Below are 21650 nucleotides of genomic sequence, written 5' to 3'. Positions count from 1 at the left end.
GAAAATGCCTAAAGGTCTAGTTGGAAGCAAGTATGAAGGTAAATCATCCTTTAAATGTTTTAACTATAATAAGATTGGTCATATGGCTTCAAGATGCCCTTATAGACATGCTAGACTAAGAGAAGAAGCTAGAAGAACATACAAGCCTAACCCTGAATATCAAAGATACAGATTTAAGAAGAATAAAGATAAATCTTGTTATCTTGCTGATGAAGGAGTCACTGATGATTCTGATGAGGATCTGACAGACAATGGATGTGTCTTTGTTTCTATAATAGAAGATCAACCGACACCTATTGTTCAACCAGTAGAGAAGGCCCTGGCAGCTAAAGTTGAAGTTAAGGATGAGTGGATCATTGATTCAGGATGTTCACATCATATGACTGGTGATAAAGGTAAATTCTTAACCTTTCAAGAATATAATGGAGGTCTGGTAAGATTTGGATATGAAAAAGCTTGTTTGATCAAATGAAAAGGTACTATATCTCTTGATGGTAAGCATAATACTGACAATGTTTACTATGTAGAAGGTTTAAAGCAAAATCTTTTGAGTGTTGGTCAATTAGTTAAGAAAGGATTTCAGTTACAATTCAAAAATGAAAAATGAAAAACTATGAACAGAACTAATTTGGAAATTGCAACCGATAATCAAACTAGAGGTAATATCTTTCATTTGAATAACAGTGAAAAGACATGCTTGATTGCACATATTGATGAAAGTAGGTTGTGGCATAAGAGACTCTATCATGTAAATTTTGATTGCAAGGTAAAAATCAATACTACTAAGGCAGTTAGAGACTTAACTAAGATTGTTAAACCTCATAATCTAGTATGTAAGGAATGTGAATTTGGAAAACAAGTTAGAGCATCTTTTAAAAGTATTCCAAAAAAATCCAATAATGCTCTTGACTTAATTCACACTGATTTATGTGGTCCAGTTGTTGGCAAATGTACACTCCAATGAGAAATTGTAGGTGATTGAAGGTTTTGTCATTGATGGCAACCTTGCAATCATATGATACCGGCAAGACAATTATACCAGCACCAACAATGACAAACTCTACACTAGCACACACAACACCAATAGTGAAAGAAAGGATACTGGCACCCAGGCTGACTTGAATTTTATTTGTAATAGATTTTGTAATTTACTGTAAAATCATTGTAAGCCGACATGGTGAGTTGTAAGATGACTCATATATGTATGAGATCATTATAGAACATTTGATAATGAAGGATAGGTGAAATGATGCGGACCTAATATGTGAATTTTAAGTTAAGGGTTTATGTATGTAGCAGACCTAAAACCGGTACTAGATCTAGCATAGCAGATGCTATTTTGAAGTAGTACAAGACATTGGATTATTATAATCCATTTTTGTAAGTTAGTGTGACTTCCTTTTGTAATTGAGCAGTGAGCTCTAGGCACTTGGCCTTTCTGCATGTCTAGGCCCCTATTGTAGCAGTAATATTCCCTTATTGGCTAGTAAGTGAATATTATGGGTCACAAATCCCACTGAGGTTTTTCCCACACCAGGTTTCCTCGTTAAACTACTATGTTATGGTGTGTTTTTCATGTTGATGTTATTCTTGTTTGCTGCATTATTTTTGGTTTACTGGTACACAGTATTGATATGCTTTACACTTTTTGATTCAAGTAAATTAAGTAACCGGTTAGATACTGATTCACCCCCCCACCCTCTCAGTATCTTTGGGAATCCTAACAATTGGTATCAGAGCTTGGTCCTCTATTTTCAGAAGCCTAACAGCTTGAGGAAGATCTTAAGACCGGTAGAGATGGAAAACTTGAAGAAACAATTAGAAACAACTCTTTTAGACTATGATGCAGAAAAGTTGAAGAATATCAAACTTGAAGATGATCTAAAACCTGCTCAGGATATCATTCAAGCACTTCAATAAAATCTTACCATTACAAGAAATAAGAGAAGAGAACTTTGTGAAAATATGTAGAATGAGAATGATGAAAAAGAAACTCTTAATGATCTGATAAACAAGCTAAGACAAGAGATTAGTACAACACAGAATGAGATGCAAGATATGACTATGAGATTTTGTAAAGAAATTGAAGATAGGAAGAAGAATGAAGAAGACTTGGCCAGAAGACTAAATGATGTTGGAAATGAGAACGCAAGACTTAGTCATGAAAATTATATGTTGAAGACAAACTTGATGCATAGACAAAATGACAGAACTGAACTCATAAGAAAGAAAGGAATCTGGGAAACTGAACTAACTGCTGTAAATCATCACAAATAAAAATTCAAGAAAAGTTCAGAAGAACTTGGTGACATGCTGAAGAATCAGAAACCTAATGGTGATACAAATGAGCTTGGTTTTGAAGTTCGTGAAAGCTCTGGTACTGCAAACAATCATGATCATAGCAAACCAGTAAGACAATCTACTGCTTACAAATTTAATGGAAAATGCTTTAACTGTAACATGTATGGTCATAGAGAAAATCAATGTAGATCTAGAAATTATCAGAACACCAATACACCCACTGCTCAATATCCTAAATGCAACAAAGTTGGTCATAATTCAGAAAATTGCAGAATGAATGTAAGATGTTATGTTTGTGGAAGATTTGGACATTTATCCAATCAATGCATAACACATACTAGCATAGGATATGGGAAAACTATTCAGAAAAACAATGTGACTTGTTATGCTTGTAACAAGATTGGACACATTGCTAAATTTTGTAGAAGCAAGACCTCATTGACAAATAACAAAGGTCCTAGTTTGAAAGGTAAAGAAAAGGTTGAAGAGGTAAAGCAAGAATTCTCAAAACAATGGATTAGAAAGTCAGATCAAAATGTTGATGTGAATACTCCTCCATCGGTAGGAGACTCTTCATCTAACTGAAGGAAAATCCTTTGAGGATTTAGAAACTAAATGAGAAACATGCTATTATTCCCTCAGTTGATGGTAAGAAGTTGAAATTACTTCTAAATGATAACTCAATGATGAATGGATAGTACCAAACTGGTACTGAGAGGGGGGGTGGTAATCAGTATAGACAAAAACACATTCCTAAAACTGGTTTGTTAGCAGACACTATGCTTTGGTAGACAAACAGTAACACTGGTCTTAAACATAGTACAACTAGGAAAACCCAGAATAACTAAGACAAGCATAAACCGGTTGACACTTATCTTTTCATACAATCTAATACATCATTTCCATTTCACCCTAGTGCATGAACAGGTAATCTATCATCAAAAATATAAACAGCTAGATCAACATGATTTACCTTCAGACACATATCACTTAAACCATCACATGAATAACACCACACATGACACATAGATTTTTCATGTGGAAACCCAACTGGGAAAACCATGGTGGGGATGAATACCCACAAGCTATTTTTGAACTCTTTAGAAGTCTGCTCTATTAGGAGCCTTATCCAGTTAAAGACTGATACAATAGGTTCTGTTAGGAACCAATCCTATTAGGGATCACCCGGTTAAGGGATAGCTAGAATACCTTGTTAAGGGTTAAACCCTATTAAAGGTTACCTTGTTAGAGGATTTCAAGAACTAAATGGTTTTGAGTCACCTTGTCAAAGGATTTATAGTAAGCCAGTTAAAGCTACCCTATTAAGGGATTTCCCAACTGTTGAAGTGGTTCAAGATCAATAGGTATTACAATGATTTGGTAACAACACTCAATGCCAATGCAGGTCCGCTTTAGCTCCTATTCACCTTCTGCACTTATACTTTGTAGGTATCACTTCTCTCCTCTGGTCTGGCAAGAATCACATATCTCTTCACTTGGATACACACACACAACTTTTTCCAACAACTTCAGAAAGAAACACAACATCGACCTTATATGAAATAGATAGGTTGGTAGCATAAACCCTAAACCCTAAACCTATTAGGTTAAGCAATTCAAATGGTTCAATCCTGACTATTGAGCACATTGCATTAAATGCAATAGTCTTGAACCGGTCTCAAGACGTTCTCCATCATTTGTTTTCCACTGCTTTCATGGCGGCTAATAACCCATCACATTTTTTCACCATTTATAGACTTCGCACATTCCTGAGGTAGATAGGAACAATCTCCTTCATGCAAGTTCCTTCACGCGCACAAAGTTGACGTGGCAACATGATCTGTTCTTTGTTACAATACTAAATCATCACACAAAGTCACCGATTGAGTCACACAGGCTTGAAGCACTTCAACCGAAAACCCTGAAGTTAAGACTACCAACTGATAGTCATACAAAGCTTCCATGTACCAATTTCCATATCAACATGCCAGTTCACCTTGAACAAACACACTACTTCACTTTGGCACATATATCAGTTCACAATGTTATACAGGTTCTCACATATACCGGTTCTTGGTAACATATCAGTTCTCTTTTCTTCAGCATATTGATATCAATGACAATATACGATGTCATCATGTCCTCATACTGGTTCACATAATGCCAACACTATACTGACAGATAAGTTAAGTCATTACTTAACCGGCAAGCATTAAATGTGGTAGTTGGAGATAATGACATTATAAAGAAATTTTTTTGGCTCCATTTTCATTCACCAAGCATTCAAACTTTCGAGAGCGTGAAAATTTCCGAGCAAAGGCACCCTTAGCGAAGAAATTCATCAAGCAATCATTCCTTAAGGCAGATAAAGGTATTTATAACCATGGCTTCTTCATCTACTCCTGAACTCATTGTAAATGCTACTGTTGTTGAGGTAGTTAAGTGCCCTAGACCCATCTTCAAACTGGTTCCCAAATTGCTAAGAAAGATGATAACATTGGTGCATTCTCTAAAATCCCTAAGGGAGTAGTTTATGTTGAAGACCCTAGAATGTATATACATTGTCATATAGAGGAATTGGGTGATGATGAAATCAAAAACATGTATAAATCTATAATTTGTGATGAATCCAGAAATGTCAAAACTAAACACAAGATAATAGAAACCCTAGGTTTTACAGACATTCTTAGTATCCCAGATTTTCCCAAGGATATCATAAGAATTGTGCTAAGCAGGGTTCATGGTGAATTCTTTTGGTTGGACTCTATTCACAAGATTACTAAGGAAGTTGTCAAAGCTGTAATAGGGTTACCTTCAATTGGTAACAGACCTCACAAAACCAAGAGAGTCTCAAATGACACAGTGATAGACCTAACTGGTGCAACATTTGACAAGAGATCACTAAGGGTAAATGATGTAACGGATATCAATGTCAAATTTATCAGTATGATCTTAGGCTACAAAAATATACATGCAAATAGGTTAAACTTGGTTTCTAGCCTATGTATTAAGAGTGCCTATGATATGGTAAAAGATAATGCAAGAATAGATGTGTGTGAATGGCTTAAAGATGAACTGATTGATAATTTGGGAAAGATAAAGAAAGACAAAAAGGGAACATTCAGATTTGGAAACCTACTTGTTTGTCTGATGTTGTACATAACCAAACAAATACCTGGTATTGGTATTAGAAGTTTTGGTTTTGATATACCGATAGGCAAACAATTGTTATATTTACTGAACAGCATGGGAGAGAACAGGGAAAAGAACATACATGAGTATTTTCAGGAATTGAAGGCTTGAATGAAAACTAGAGTTAGATTGTCACAAACAACTCTGGAAAAATATAAGGATGAAATTTGTTTTGTAATAAAGGATGAAATTTAGATGGAGGCAATTATTCCTAGAACCATCTGGGTAACTAAAATGGGGTATCAAACCGATGACAACATAATAGAAACTTATGCAAAAGCCCTCCTAGAAGCTCCAAAGGAACCTGAAGAAAAAGTTTTTGGCAGTGCTGAAACAATAGAAAGCCAAATTAAATCAAGAAAAAAGGTTAAGAAGGTTGAGGCAACTGTTAGAAAAGGAACCCAGTAGGCAAAAGCTATCAAGGAAGATGTATTAAGACAAACCGGTATTAGGGAGAGTGAACTGGAAGAACTTCAACTAGAAGTTCATCTATCACCGGTTGCAACTTCCTCTAAGAGTGACATATTGGATAAATTCAAAAGAGTTGAAAGAAAGAGAAAAACTTCACCGGTACCCTCACCTTCTCTTAGAAAAATAAGACAGAAGCAACAAGTAGTGAGGCCCCCAACAAAGAAATTGACTCCAAAGAAAAAGAAGATGACCCCTAAGAAGAAGACTCAACAAACTATTGCTCCCATTGATAAAATTCTCAGTGAAATTATAGAGGATGGAAAGTTGAAGAACATCAACAAATTATATGACACACTATCCACTGATGACAAAGAGAAAGTAGAGAACAATGTAGTCTTACACTTAGATATTTACAAGAAATTTTTGATGCAAATTGTTGATGAAATACCGACAGATCTGTATAATAGACTAGAAGCTAGAAGGCTAGCTATTGTTGAGCTTGATAAGAAAATAAAGATAGAAAAACTACTTGTTGTACATCCCATCAACTCACCTGAAGAGATAGATCAATTGATCTCTGAGGCTAACCGATCAGTATTTTCAACTGCTCACCAGCATGTAACACTGATGGTAGGTAGAGTGAATGAGGTAACAGAAGAAACAACTGATGCATGGGATATATTATTTGTAGAGAAGGAGAAACATGAAGAGTATCGAAGCCCTAAACCCATCAAGGTATATCAAAAGGATAAGGGAAAAGGTAAGGTTGGTGGACCACCCAGTATAAAAATAATAGACAACTTATCCCCACTACCTCTAGATACTCCACCGGTAGTTACTACTGACAATCAACCAGCTACTGAGAGTATCGACACACCACATGAGGATACAAATCCTAATTCTGAGGTGTTATATACAATGAACATTGACACTCAAAAAGTCAATATTGTGGTGGATAAAGAATCAACTAGGAAATTAGATGTGGCAACAGAGCCACTGGCATAAAATATTACAGTGACCCCAGACACTAGAAAGGTAAAGACCACAAATGTACATAATGATTCATCTACTGAGCCACCAGCAATAGGAAGCACATAAGAAAACTCGTCAGTGGACAACACTAGGAAACAGGCAGAGCAACAGGCTCCCTCATAGGAATAGGTTCATGCAGAGATAGTGCCATCGGCAACAACTGAGAAACCCAAACCTTTGCTTAGAGAAATGAAAACACAAACTGACCTACCAAAGGTCACTACAAGAAAAGAAGTTACTCACACCAGCGGAATACGGATTGTTGGTTCTTCCATGGCAGAATTCAGACCACCAAATGTGACAAAAGTTCTATTGGATTCAATCAAGAAAATAACAGAGTGCAGTGCACAAGCATACAAAGCTATTGATGATACAATCCCAATTTTGAAAATGATAGCACCCAAGTGTAATGTGGATAATAAAGATTCTTTAAATCAGCTTGACACATTGTCTAAGTATATTATTGACAATATTGTGATAGTTGACCAAATAAATGAGGAAGCATTCAAAGAGAAAATTGGGAAAGAAAAACATAAATTCTTTGAAGAGGAAATAAAGAAGTGCATGAGACAATTTGACACTCTTTTACCAGCACTATGTAAAACACTAAAAGAATTTAAAAAGTTGTACAAAGATACATATAAAACAAAATTTTGGATAGTAGATATAGACAAGAATATCAGCATGGTACAAGAAGAAATAAATAAATTAGTTGACAATTTCATTAATTCATCTGAACCATTATCAATTTTTGAGCAGAAAATAACAGGTTTTGAGGAGGAACTTCAGAAATTTGAAAGAGAGAAGGAAAGAATAAAAGGAAAGGCAAAAGATCTGAAATGGACACTTAGTCCAAAATTGGACTACCTCGCCTCCTTGAGAAAAGAGATATCTGAGGCATTGGCTCAAGGATAGAAGACACCGGAACAAGAAATGCAACACCTCACCGGTACAATTCAGAGGATAGAGGTTGCAATAAAGGACAGTGAATGGTTCACTGAGAGCCTGAATCTAGTATTGGTAGACCTTTTTCAGATTGTAACCAACTAGTAATAGGGATGAAGCTAGAAACCACACTCAGTTGACACTTTGACAACCTTTGTCATTGATGCCAAAGGGGGAGTAGTGGTAATGAGAAAAATGATTAGTAGAGGACACCATCAGCTGAGGGGGAGCACATATGTTTGGCACACAGTTTTTGGTAAGACAATTTTGGCAGATTCTTTTTGGATGACACTTTTTGGATTTTTCTCATGAGTGTTGCCATCAATGCCAAAGGAAGAGATTGTTGGCAAATGCACACTCTAATGAGAAATTGTAGGAGATTGAAGGTTTTGTCATTGATGGCAACCTTGCAATCATATGATAGCGGCAAGACAATTATACTGGCACTGGCAATGACAAAATCTACATTGGCACATAGAACACCGGTAGTGAAAGAAAGGATACCAGCACCTAGGCCGGCAAGAATTTTATTTGTAATATATTTTGTAGTTAATTGTAAAATCATTGTAAGCCGACATGGCGAGTTGTAAGATGACTCATATATGTATGAGATTATTATAGAACATTTGATAATGAAGGATAGGCAAAATAATGCAAACCTAATATGCAAATTTTAGGTTAAGGGTTTATGTATGCAGCAAAGCTAAAACCAGTACTGTATCTGGCATAGAAGAGAGTATTTTGAAGAAGTACAAGACATTGGATTATTATAATCCATTTTTGTAAGTTAGTGTGACTTCCTTTTGTAATTGAGCAGTGAGCTCTTGGCACTTGGCCTTCCTACATGTCTAGACCCCTATTGTAGCAGTAATATTCCCTTATTGGCCAGTAAGTGAATATTGTGGGTCACAAATCCCACCAAGGATTTTCCCACACTAGGTTTCCTCGTTAAACTATTGTGTTATGGTGTGCTTTTCATTTGGTTGTTATTCTTGTTTGCTGTATTATTTTTGGTTTACCGGTACACAGTATTGATATGCTTTACATAATTTAATTCAAGTAAATTAAGTAACCGGTTAGATACTGATTCACCCCCCCTCTCAGTATCTTTGGGAATCCTAACACCAGCTAGAACTAAAAGCTTACAAGGTGATACATTTTTCATGCTAATCAATGATGACTATTCTAGAATGTGTTGGGTTACTTTTCTCAGAGAAAAATCAAAAGCACTTGGGAAGTTCAAACTATTCAAGGTAATGGTAGAAAATGAAACCAACAAGAAAATAAAATGTCTGAGATCAGATCAAGGAGGTGAATTCACATCTAAGGAATTTAATGCATTATGTGAAGTGAATGGAATCAGAAGATAGTTATCAACACCCCGGACACCACAGCAGAATGGAGTTGTAGAAATGAAAAAAAAACTATCTTGGATATAGCTAGAAGTATGTTATTAGAAGCAAATCTACCACATATATATTGGAGAGAGGCAGTAAGCACAATAGTCTATACATTCAACAAGGTTCACATCAAAGGTGAAACCGGTAAGACCCCTCATGAACTATGGTTTGATATTAGGAGAGATGAGTATATTGGCAAATTTGATCCTAGAAGTGATGAATGAATATTTCTTGGTTATTCATCTAAGAGCAAAGCATATGGATGTTTTAACAAGAGATTGTAGAAAATTGTTGAGAGTACAAATGCGAAGATTGATGAACAGTTTAGAGGAAGCTCAAGGTATATAGACTCTGAACCGGCAACAAAAATGCTGACAAATGAACCTACATTGAATCCACCGGTATAGAATGCAGATCTAGTTACACCGGTATCATCTAAAAATTCCACTGTAACTAAGGACCATCAGCAAACGAAGACACCCTGGTATGTAAGATTGAACCACTTTGAAAAATCAAATAATTGGGAACAAGTATCAAGGAGTTATGACAAGAGGAAGACTGACAAATGAAGAGGTATGTCTTATTTCTCAAATTGAACCATCATCAATTAATGAGGCATGTGAAGATAAGCACTAGATTAAAGCTGTGGAAAAGGAACTAGAACAAATTGAGAAGAACAACACATGGACATTAGTTCCCCGGCCTAAAGACAAAAATGTGATTGGAACAAAATAGGTATTCAGAAACAAACTTAATGAAGATGGTAAGGTAATAAGAACTAAAGCAAGATTAGTGTGTAAGGGATATTATCAGAAAGAAGGAATTGATTATAATGAAACCTTTGCACTGGTAGCTAGAATTGAGGCAGTCTGATTATTCTTGGCTTTTGTAGCACACAAGATCTACAAAGTATATCAAATGGATATTAAATGTGCATTTTTTAATGGAGATCTTGAAGAAGAAGTTTACATTGAGCAACCTGATGAATTTTTTTTGACAGATAAGAAAGATATGGTTTGCAGGTTAAGGAAAGCTTTGTATGGGTTGAAGCAAGCTCCAAGAGCTTGGTATGCTAGATTGGATAAATATCTTTTGAAGATTGGTTTTTCTAAAGGTAATGTTGACAACAACTTATACTATAAAGTGACTAATGATGACATCTTGGTTATAGAAGTTTTTTTTTAGGATATAATCTTTGGAGGAGAAGATGGATTATGTAAACACTTTTCTATTGAAATGCAACAAGAATTTGAAATGTCTATGATTGGAGAGATAAAATTCTTTTTAGGATTGCAGATTTCACAGATTGATAAAGGTATATTCTTGAGTCAATCCAAGTACTTGAAGGAGTTACTAAAGAAATTTGGGATGGAGAACCCTAAACCGGTAAGCACACCTATGACTACAAGTGAAAAATTATCACTAAGGGATGAATCTACACCTGTTAATCCGACTAGGTACAAATCTATGATAAGAGGTTTACTGTATTGGACACAAACAAGACCTGACATTATGAATGCAGTATGTACTGTTTCAAGATTTCAAAGTAATCCTAGAGAAAATCATGAATCAGTAGTAAAAAGGATTTTCCGGTACTTACAAGGCACTACAAATCTTGGCTTATGGTATCCTAGAGATGAAAACTTCGAATTATGTGCATACACAAATGCAAATTCGATAGGAGATGTGGATGATAGAAAAAGAACCACCGGCGCAACATTTTTTCTTGGAAGTAGATTAATTTCTTGGTTGATTAAGAAACAAAGTTGCACATCTTTATCAACAGCAGAATCAGAATATGTTGCAGTAGCAACTAACTATACACAGGTATTATGGATTAAGCAAATGTTGAAGGACATAAAGATAAAATGCAAGGAACCTATAACTATCTATTGTGATAACACTGCAGCAATTGATATATCTAAGAATCTGGTACTACATTGCAAAACTAAACATGTTTCTATCAAATTAAATTTTTTGAAAGAGAATGTTGAAGCAAAAGAAGGAAAACTAGTTTATGTGAATACTAAAGAGCAGATTGTAGATATTTTCTCTAAGCCTTTGCCTAAGGAGACTTTTGAATATCTCAGAGATATGCTTGGGGTCATACCCTCACCGGTAGAGACTTAGACAGTTGATGTTTGTCATCAACTGAAAAAATTAATAGAGAAATCTTTTATTCCGGCTTTGATGAGGAGAGCTACTTCTCAGGGGGAGTAGTTTTTATACTGAATTGGTTGGTACTTTGTATTTGAACCTGCCTTTTGTATTGGCTTTGGCAATTGATGTCAAAGGGGGAGAGATTGATATGGAAAACCACAAGAAAAACACATGTTACTCTCAGGAGGAGAGATTGTTACCTTGGGAGAGATTGATTCCTCTATGTATCTGAATTTCAATTTCTGGTTATGATCTCTTTTGGGAGATTGCTGGTCTTTGGTATTTTGCATTTCTGTTTTGGCACTTTGATGGTTTTTCCATCTTGTGTTGCCATCAATGCCAAAGGGGGAGATTGTTGGTATTTTGGTTATGTTGATATGGTTTTGTCTTTGATGTCAACACCTATTAACACTTGTCAACTCTGCCACTTTGGAGAATTGGCACTGTTCACCAACAAGCAAGTGACTTATGCACAGTCACCGGTATTTGGTACACTGGCAGGATATATTGTTCAGCAACACTTGGAATGACATGGAAAACACTTGGTGAAGTCAAAGACATCATTTGGACACTTTGTCTTGGAGATTTGTTCATTGATATATTCATATTTGCATATTTGTTGTTACCGCCAAATAGGTCCAGAATAAGCACCGACAGGCTTATCTATTCTAGATCAGCACGACACGCTTTGGAGATGATTTATCAATGTTGTAAATGCATTAAGCTGACATGTTGAATCGTATATTGCATCAGTTATTGATCTACATGTAATTTATTTTATTGTAATATCTTTTAGAGCCGACCTACTAAAATTGGTCTTAGGTTATGGTATATATGTAAGATCTTATTTGTAAGATCGATATGCAATTGTGAAAATGAATTGTAAGAAGGTATATGCGAGAATAAGCAGAGCTATACATGCAAACATCATTTGAAGGTGAAGCAAGGTTTTGTGAAGGCATATCAGAACTGAACTAGTACTGAATCTAGCATACGAAGATGCTATTTTGAGTAGTACATCATTATTGGATTTAACCATCCAATTGTAGTTAGTGTGACTCCTATTTGTGTTTGAGCAGTGAGCTCTAGGCACTTGGCCTTTTTGCATGTGTAGACCCCATTTGTATACACATACTATTTGCAGTAGTATCATCTATTTGTGGGTAAGGTTTCCCACCATGGTTTTTCCGCTTATAGGGTTTCCATGTACAAATATTGGTGTTATGTGTTGTGGATGTTATTGTCTTTCTGTTTCATACATTAATCTTGGTTTACCGGTACTACAATTAACTGATAAACTGTCTATCAGCATAAAGTTTGGTTTACCAGTATTAAGCATTAAGGTTGGTTAAGTTGTTTTTGCTTTGAATTTATTTGACAACTGATTCACCCCCCCCTCTCAGTTGTCTCTAGGACCTAACAAACACATCTTCACCTCTAGTGGTTTGTGATAACTTTAACATTCTTCCTCTTCATCATAAGAAGGAAGCCAACTTCTAGACCAATTTATTGCTCTACCAATTGTTTCTCAATATGTTAACACACATACAACCTTCATCCCGGTTTATGACTTACCGGTAAGCTTTCATTCTGTCCACTCACTCTCATGTTGGTCACTCCTTCTTTTTAACCGATTGACATCAATGATAACTTAATGCCAAAATGCCAACAAACCTTACCTATTGTTTTTGATAAACCCTAAACGATCAAGTTTATTGGTTATATTGGTTTATGATCTCATGATATGTGGTAATGATGATGACACGCATGATTATTGTACGAAGACAATTCAAAGAGATTTTGGCGAGTTGTTGTCACGGTTTTTGTCTAGGGAATGAGAAAATGGATTACATCTAATGCAAAGTGTGTGATGAGTTTCAAAGTTTGATGAAGCGGTGATCAAGGAGTGATCAAGGTTTTCTTGATTGATGTGCAAAGATTGCTATGAAATCCAATGGTCATACTTGAACCAAATTTGTTTGTAATCTCGATGAGAATTAGGTTTAATATGTTGTGTTAGCGACCTAATTGATTTGCATTTAAGGTCGATGAAATTGTTTAGTTGAGAGAGTTGGCAAAGGAGATAGACACAGTTCAGTTGAGTGTGTGGTTGCCTAACCGGATGATGTATCTACAGTTTGAGTAAAGGCAAATAGGAGCATGAAGTGGATCTGATCAAGCAAGTGTAGTTCTATTCAAATAGATCATCAAACTCTTGTTGTTTTCTAACAATTACAACATAATTGAAATCTCCTAACTGGGTAACCTCTAACAAGCTTTGTGCTATTCAAATCCTCTAACAAGGTGGTCCATTAGATTGGATTTTCAAATCCTCTACTGAGGTTACTCCTTAAAGGGTCTTTCTTCTAACAAGGCATTTGTAGTCAATCCCTTGACCAGGTGATTCCTAATAGGATCAATTCTTAACAGGACTTTATGTAAAGTTCTAACAGGCTAGGCTCCTAATAGGGTGAACTTCAGAAGAGTTCAGATATTATCTTGTGAGACTCATCTCAGCATGGTTTTTACCTATTTTGGGTTTCCACATCAAACATATTTGGGTCAAGTGGTGAATGTTTTTGTGGTTATGTTTTCATGGTTGTTTTACCTAACTACTTAACTATTTTGATAAGTCATGATAACCAGAAGCATTGAGAAATGAAGAAGTTGTTTATTGTTAATTTTTTGTAACAAACAACCGGTTTATCTTATGAGTTTTTATCTTGATAGAGATTATTTCATTTTTAGTTCTAATTTTACATTGAGAGATTGATTGGTGAATATTGTATCAATTTTTCTATCTATTGATTCACCCCCCCATCTCAGTAGTTGACCAGATACTTATTCTTTCATCATACCATCATACAAACTTTAGTTTTCAGAGGCTCCTCTAAGGGCAGCAATGTATACTTCATCCCATTTGCAACAATAGTGTATATGTTCTTCCTCCCATCATGTATTGCATGTTTATCAATCTGCCAAGGTCTACCAAGCAAGATATGACAAATATCCATAGGCATAATATCACACAAAATTTCATTATGATAAGATCCAATTTTCAATTTTACCAAACATTGTTTACTTACTAATATCTTATGATCATCCTATATCCATTCTATCTGATAAGTCTTAGGGTGCTTTAATCTCTCCAACTTCATCTTATTCACTATCTCCTCCGAAATAAGATTATTTAAACTACCACTATCAATAATAACTTTACAACACTTACCTGTAGTGTCCTAAAATTGCGACACTTGCAATTTCGACTACATTTGGGTCTTCACGATGGTGGCGCAACGTTGAACCTGAATGGAGACCCTGAAACCTGTTTACGACACCAAAAACTGCATTTTTTAGCACCTTGGCCTGATCCTCCTTGCACCCTGCTGTCCCAGGAGGTGGGACCATGGCCCTGGCCCTATTTTTGGGCCCGGTCTCTTTTGGGCATCAGGTCTTTAAGTTTGCAAATTGGAGAATATTGTTTCCTGGTCAGCCCAAGGTCAGAAAAATCAGTCTATCAGCCCTAATTGACAAGTATATAAACTACTTTTCCTCTCCTAGAAAGGGAGGAAGGAAATAAGTAAGAGCAAGATGCGGGAGCGATATTCAAACATTCAAACATTCAAGCATTCAAGCATTCCTTCAAGCAATTGAGCATTCTAAGTCTCCATTCAAGGCTAAGTGTTGCATTCAAGACAAGGATTCAACCATTGAAGAGGAGATCACTTACAACATACAAAATACAACATTCATTACACCTTCGCATGTAAGAATACAAACATTTTTACAACAAGGTATCAGTACTTGTTTACATTACAAACATTTACATTTACAGCATTCTCATTTCTTGGTTAATTCCAAAACTGGGATTTGACCTAAAGGCAAACCCCTAATCCCTAACCTCCCAATCGTCCTCTCTTTTTTGTGTGTAGGTTGCAGGTACGCAGCTATAATTGAAGATCTGGAATCCTTGTGCAGAGACGAACAGATCCCCCTTCGTTTCGCGGATTTTTCGGAGGACCGTGTGCACGCCGGGCGCCATCGTCCCATCAACTTTCGCTCGAATTTGCAGAACAACATCATCTTGACATTTTACTACTAATTCCAGGTCCGCAGCTTCATCCTGTATCCCTATCTCTGTTTATAAGTGAATCTTTCTTACTTTGCATGCATTCCTAGTTCAATCTTTCTATCTACATTCTTTACAAAAGAGGGTATCCTTGATGTCTCAACCCTTGAAACTCATTTAGAATCCAATCCTGCATTGTGTGGGATTGGATCTTGTGGGTGTCAACCCCTCTTTTGAATGTAAAGTCCCTCCTAAGTGAAAACCGTCAATCCTAGTGACCCCCTTTCTCCTTGGAGTGGGGGAGAACACCTAGGGTTCGATTTTTTTCTTTACATTTTGGTGAACCCGACGTGAACATCCTAATTCTGATTATTCATGGTTAGATCTGAAAAATTTGCTTCCTTGATTACATTTCCATGTTTGATCTTTTGCAAATTTTAGAGGTTAATTGCACAAAACCCTAAATTTTCTTTTTAATAATTGAGCTTGCGAAATGTTTAATTGTTAATGCTTGTTTCAGATCTACCCTTCTTCTGCAAATTCTCAAATCATATCTATGCTTTAATTTTGAAAATTAAGTGGTTAAGTGTCAAAACCCTAATTTTTAAAACCCTCTTGATTCAGCCTTTGACTGATGATTTCACTGATCAAAACACCTCCAAATCAGCTGTAACTTTGGATTCCGCAACAAAATCATAATATCTCTCATCCCTAAAAATTTGGAAAAAAGTTGCGAGGACCGTGTGCACCTGGAGCGCCATTGTCCCTGACATTTTTTTCGAAATTTCAGGAGCTAGATCTTACTGTATTTTTCTGCTAAAATCTAGAATTTTGGCTGATTTCATTAATTCTTACACTTTCAAAATTACAGTCAAAGTTGGTCTAGGGATTGCTTGGATTAAGGCTTCTAATCATTCAAAATTTGTTGAAATTGAAATTCATGTCAAAATTGTGCTTCTTACTATCCTAAATCTGAAAAGTGTGTTGGCATTCATTCGAAATTTCAGTGCTTTATTCAAATTTTTGCAGTTTGTGACTTTTGAAATTAAATGTTTAATTGCAACAACTTGATTTCCACTTTCAAAATTGAATTTTGCATGAAATTGAGTCAATTTTTAAATTTCAAAACCTGCATTGCTTTTAGTATTCCCTCTAAAATCATAAAATTCAAAATTTCAGTTTCCCTCTCTTTTTCAAAATTCAAATTTTGCATTTTTCAACAATCTTGGTAGGGTTCAATTTTGAGATTGCAACTTTAATTTGGCCTATCTACAGATCGTAAAATCACTCAATTTTTTCAGGTTAGCTTTAAAATCATCATAACTTTCATCCCTGAAAATTTTGAAAAAAGTTGCAAGGACCGTGTGCACTCCGTTCACCACGGTCCCGGACATTTTTTCCGAAATTTCGAGAGATTGTCCTGATTGTATTTAACAACTTAAATCTAGGAGATTGGCTGATTTTATTGAAATTTGCTACCTCTAAATTCAAAATTTTCTCTCTCTCCCTAGTACATGAGTTTTACAACAATAAGCCCTACTTACACTATTCCCGTTAGGCGAAGCCTTAGAATTAAGTCTTTCCAAGGTTTAATTACTAAGGAGATGGAACCTAATTTGAATGGTCTTTTTAATGAGGACATGGGTAATTCCTCTAATCCTCCTAATGATGAAGAATCTCTCCATGAGGTTTCTATAGAACAACTTTCGAAATTGGATAACCAATTTGATGATTTTCGACAATGGATGTCTCAAGAATACCCCGATAGTCAAGCTCTTCCCTTAATTGAGGGTCTAAAACGTATGGTTCAAAATGATAAGAATGGAATTGATATTTTGTGTAGTATTGCACACATTGTGGATTCGAATGTGATGCCTATGAAGAGTTGTGCTGAAACTTTGGGTTATACACAACCTCCTACTCAAGTCAATCATTCTATCCCTTTGACGACTTCTATTGCTAGTATACCTACTTTCACATCAAACATAATGACTACTTCAATACAAGACATTCCACCTATGATCACTAGTCATGGGGGCAATCCTTCTTCTTCAATTAACCTTCTTCCTTCATTTAATCTGACTTCTTCATTCATCCCTTCAATGAGTGTTCCTATTATATCTCCACAAATGAACCTGGCGCAAGGGGGAAATTCATTTAATCATTCCATTCCTCCTTGTAGTGTTCCTCCTTTCCAATCATCTCCTATGACTAACTATCATAGTGTCCTGCCACCTTACTCTCAATCAATACCTTCTTTCAATAACATAATACCTCCATCTCAATCTAACACGTCTAATATGAACTCTTCGACTGAAGCAACCATTAACAATCTTGCACAAACTGTCTCTTCTTTACAGCAACAAATTGCCTCTATGAATCAATCTAAGTTTAGTGTGCCCACATTTGATGTTGCGAGCCCACTTTCTCTTGACATTGTTCGAGCTATTCCCCCTAAACATGTTGAAATTCCACATTTGGAACTTTATAATGGTAGAGGTGATCCTCTAACACATGTTAAGATCTTTCAAACAATATGTACCGATTTTGCTCATGACCAAAGATTGCTTGCAAAACTGTTTACTAGAACATTAAGAGACAAGGCTCTACAATGGTATTGCTCATTGCCTTCCTATTCTATCACTTCTTTCCAACAACTTGCAAATGCGTTTATTCAACAATTTCAAAACAATATAAGTCCTAAAGTTACTTTGATTGATTTAATGCATTGTAAACAAGGTGTTAAAGAAAAAGTGACTGATTTCATTGGTAGATATAAGCATTTGTATGCCCAAATTTCTTTTCCAATGCCTGACAATGATATTCAAAGAATCTTTATTTCTAATTTACAAAAAGATATTAGAGAAAAACTTCTGTTTTCTGAGTTTACTTCTTTCCAACAGTTGTGTGCAACTCTTCACAATTATCAACTGACTGTGAGTCAAATGGAACAAGCAAATCCTATGGCTCCGAGTGATAAGGGTGATAGTAGTCAACAACCATTTGGGAAGTTTAAACCAATTAGAGAGTCCATTAAATTCAATGAAAACATCATCAACAACAATGTGAATGCAGCATCAGGTGTGCCTCCTATTTCTAAGTTTTTCAAGAAAGAAAGAAAGTTTACTCCTTTGAATGAATCATTGCATAGTATTATGAATAAGTTATTGGAACAAAATGTGCTTACTCTTCCTCCTATAAGGAAAATAGATCCTACAAAGATTAATTCACCCTATTTTGATAACAAATCTTTTTGTCAATTTCATCGTCAACCTGGGCATGATACTGAAAAATGTTTTGCTTTAAAGGGTAAAATTCAAGATTTGATTGATAATAATACTATCTCTGTTTCTGGTGTGAATGATAAAGGCAACACATCTATAGCTCCTCCTAACCAAAATCTTAAGATTTTTACTAATCTGTTACCTTCTCATACCTCTAATGTGATTGATACTAATGATTCCTCTGTCTCACTTGATGATCTTGTGTCTATGACTCCGAATGTGATTAACTTTGTAGAGCAGCAGGAAATCCCTAAAGAACCTTCCATCACCTTTGATTCCAGTGAAACTATCAGGGCACCTGATGGTCCTTTATATATAGTTGCAAAAGTCAAGAATACACCTTGCTGTGGAGTGCTTATTGATCCTTCTTGCATGGTTAATATCATTACTGAAGAATTTCTTTTTACTTTGCAATTGAATCAAGTGATCTATGATGAAACAAATGTGGTTGTGAAATTATTTGATGCATTTTCTTCTCCTGCAATTGGTTCTATTACATTACCTATTGAGGTCCATAACAAATCCCTTGATGTGAGCTTTGCTATTATTCCATCGTCCGAACAATTTCGTGTGAAGCTGGGCTATCCTTGGCTATCTTCCATGAAAGCTATTGCTTCTCCTATTCACAAGTGTTTGAAATTTCCCTATAATGGTGAAGTTGTTACTGTCAATCATAGTCTCTTTAAACCAGCTGAAAGAACTTCTAGCGTTCCTATTGATTTTTTTTGGCCTAAACAATTCCAATCTCTTCCTCCACGAAGTGATCATCTTTTCAAATCTTATCAAAAGTGGAAAAAAGATATGATCCTATCTCTAAGTGAACCTAGAACACCCAAACTTGATATTCCTATCATTCTTGAGAAGGAAGTTCTTCCTTTGAAAGATAAAATTAATGTCTTTCCTCAAGAAGATTCCCAGCCCATCCCTATGGATGTGACTATGTCTATGCCTAATAAACTTTCTAAAAGTAGACCTATACCTCCTCGTCATGATGGACATGGTCTCCTTCCTAAACCAAATATTCTTCCTTTATATGGAGCAGTTCCTCCTCCTTCCTCTTATAGAGAGAAGAGACCTTCTTCTTCTCCTATTATCCAACCTAAGAGACCACAACCTAAACACCCAAGTGATAAGGATGAGAACATTCCTCCTCCTCAATCTTCTCAACTTCCTACTAAGACTAGACGAAATCATTCTGCACGTGAACGCCAATGAAAGCGTCATCTTAGAGCTCAAGCAGCTGCTTCTCAAACTTTGCAATCCCCAAAAACACCTTCAACCAGCATTATTCCATTTTCTCCTCAGCTAAAAATTGAGCCAAAATCTCCTAAACATAAGATGCATGATGGTCTTGAGCCTATGCGAGTTAAAGATCCTATTTTTATAAATCTTGATGATGATATAGATGAAAATGTTATTCATGATGAAAATGTTACTTCTTTTCATTCTGATAGTGAATATGAATATGTTGATGTTGATAACGATTTATCTAACGAATTTTCTAAAGCACTTATCCTAGCTCCTAGACAAGAACAATGTGGCTTGGAACATGAACACAACCCTTGTTTGGATCTTGTGATAGCTCCATCTGCTGTGTTAGATGTTCCTCCTCTAGCGTGTTCCCTACCTTCCCGAAACATTGATCAGCAAGATCGGGGGGTAGATGACGTGCTAGACTAGTTCATTAGCATAGCAAACTCTTTCCTCCTCTCTTTTGTTACTTCTTCTATGAGTTATTCTCATTCTTCTATTTGTTGTCCTTAGTGTTGTCTACTTGAGGACAATACAAAGCATTGAGATCTCTCTTGGTCTCTCTCATGTTGACTCAAAAGACACATGTGTTCCCTTCTTCTAGGTGACCTTCCTTGATTGGGGAATGAAGAACAATTATGCATACATACATATGATATACATGAATTATCATACAGCATACTGACCCCAAGGAAAGCGAAGTCACCTCGTGCTTTGTGTTTTGTGTCTATTATCCTTGGGCTTATCTCACACTTGAGGGCTAAATCCTTGTGATAACGTGCTCCTTTCCTTTTCATTTCCTATATGTATCACTACCTTAAAGTAATCACCCCTGATGAGGCGTTTGCGATCGCTTTAATGTAGGGGGGCATACATCCCTGTTCATATCTCTTCAAGATACTTGAAAATTTCTTGACAAATTTAGCTTTGCCTTGAAAATTTTTGATGTCTTTCTTGCATGACTCATAGTGAGGGAACCTTACTACTGACAGTCATGGTTCTCCCTCATGATCTTCCCTTTTACTTTGTCAATCGAAGTCATAAGATCCTTAGTCCACTGGGGGCTTGGTATATCTTGCCTTCTTGACGTGGTGAAAGTTTTTCAATGTTGTTTCCTTGTACTTTACCGGAAGTATGGCCGTACGCTTATACTCCCGCTAAAGTGGGGGCTAAATGTAGCGTCCTAAAATTGTGACACTTGCAATTTCGACTGCATTTGGGTCTTCACGATGGCGGCATAACGTTGAACCTGAATGGAGACCCCGAAACCTGTTTATGACACCAAAAATTGCATTTTTTAGCACCCTGGCCTGATCCTCCTTGCACCCTGCTGTCCCGGTAGGTGGGACCATGGTGCCCAGTGCCCTAGTCCTTTAGGACTAGGGCGCCTAGTGCCCTGGTCCCCCAGGACCATGGCGCCCAGCGCCCTGGTTCTTGGCCCTATTTTTGGGCCCGGTCTCTTTTGGGCATCGGGTCTTTAAGTTTGCAAATTGGAAAATATTGCTTCCTAGTCGGCCCAAGGTTAGAAAAATCAGTCTATCAGCCCTAATTGACAAGTATATAAACTACTTTTCCTCTCCTAGAAAGGGAGGAAGGAAATAAGTA

The sequence above is a fragment of the Cryptomeria japonica genome, chromosome 7 (genome assembly GCF_030272615.1).
Source record: "Cryptomeria japonica chromosome 7, Sugi_1.0, whole genome shotgun sequence".
Taxonomy (NCBI): Eukaryota; Viridiplantae; Streptophyta; class Pinopsida; order Cupressales; family Cupressaceae; genus Cryptomeria; species Cryptomeria japonica.
The sequence above is the reverse complement of the archived record's forward strand: the minus strand, read 5'-3'. Positions refer to the sequence as shown.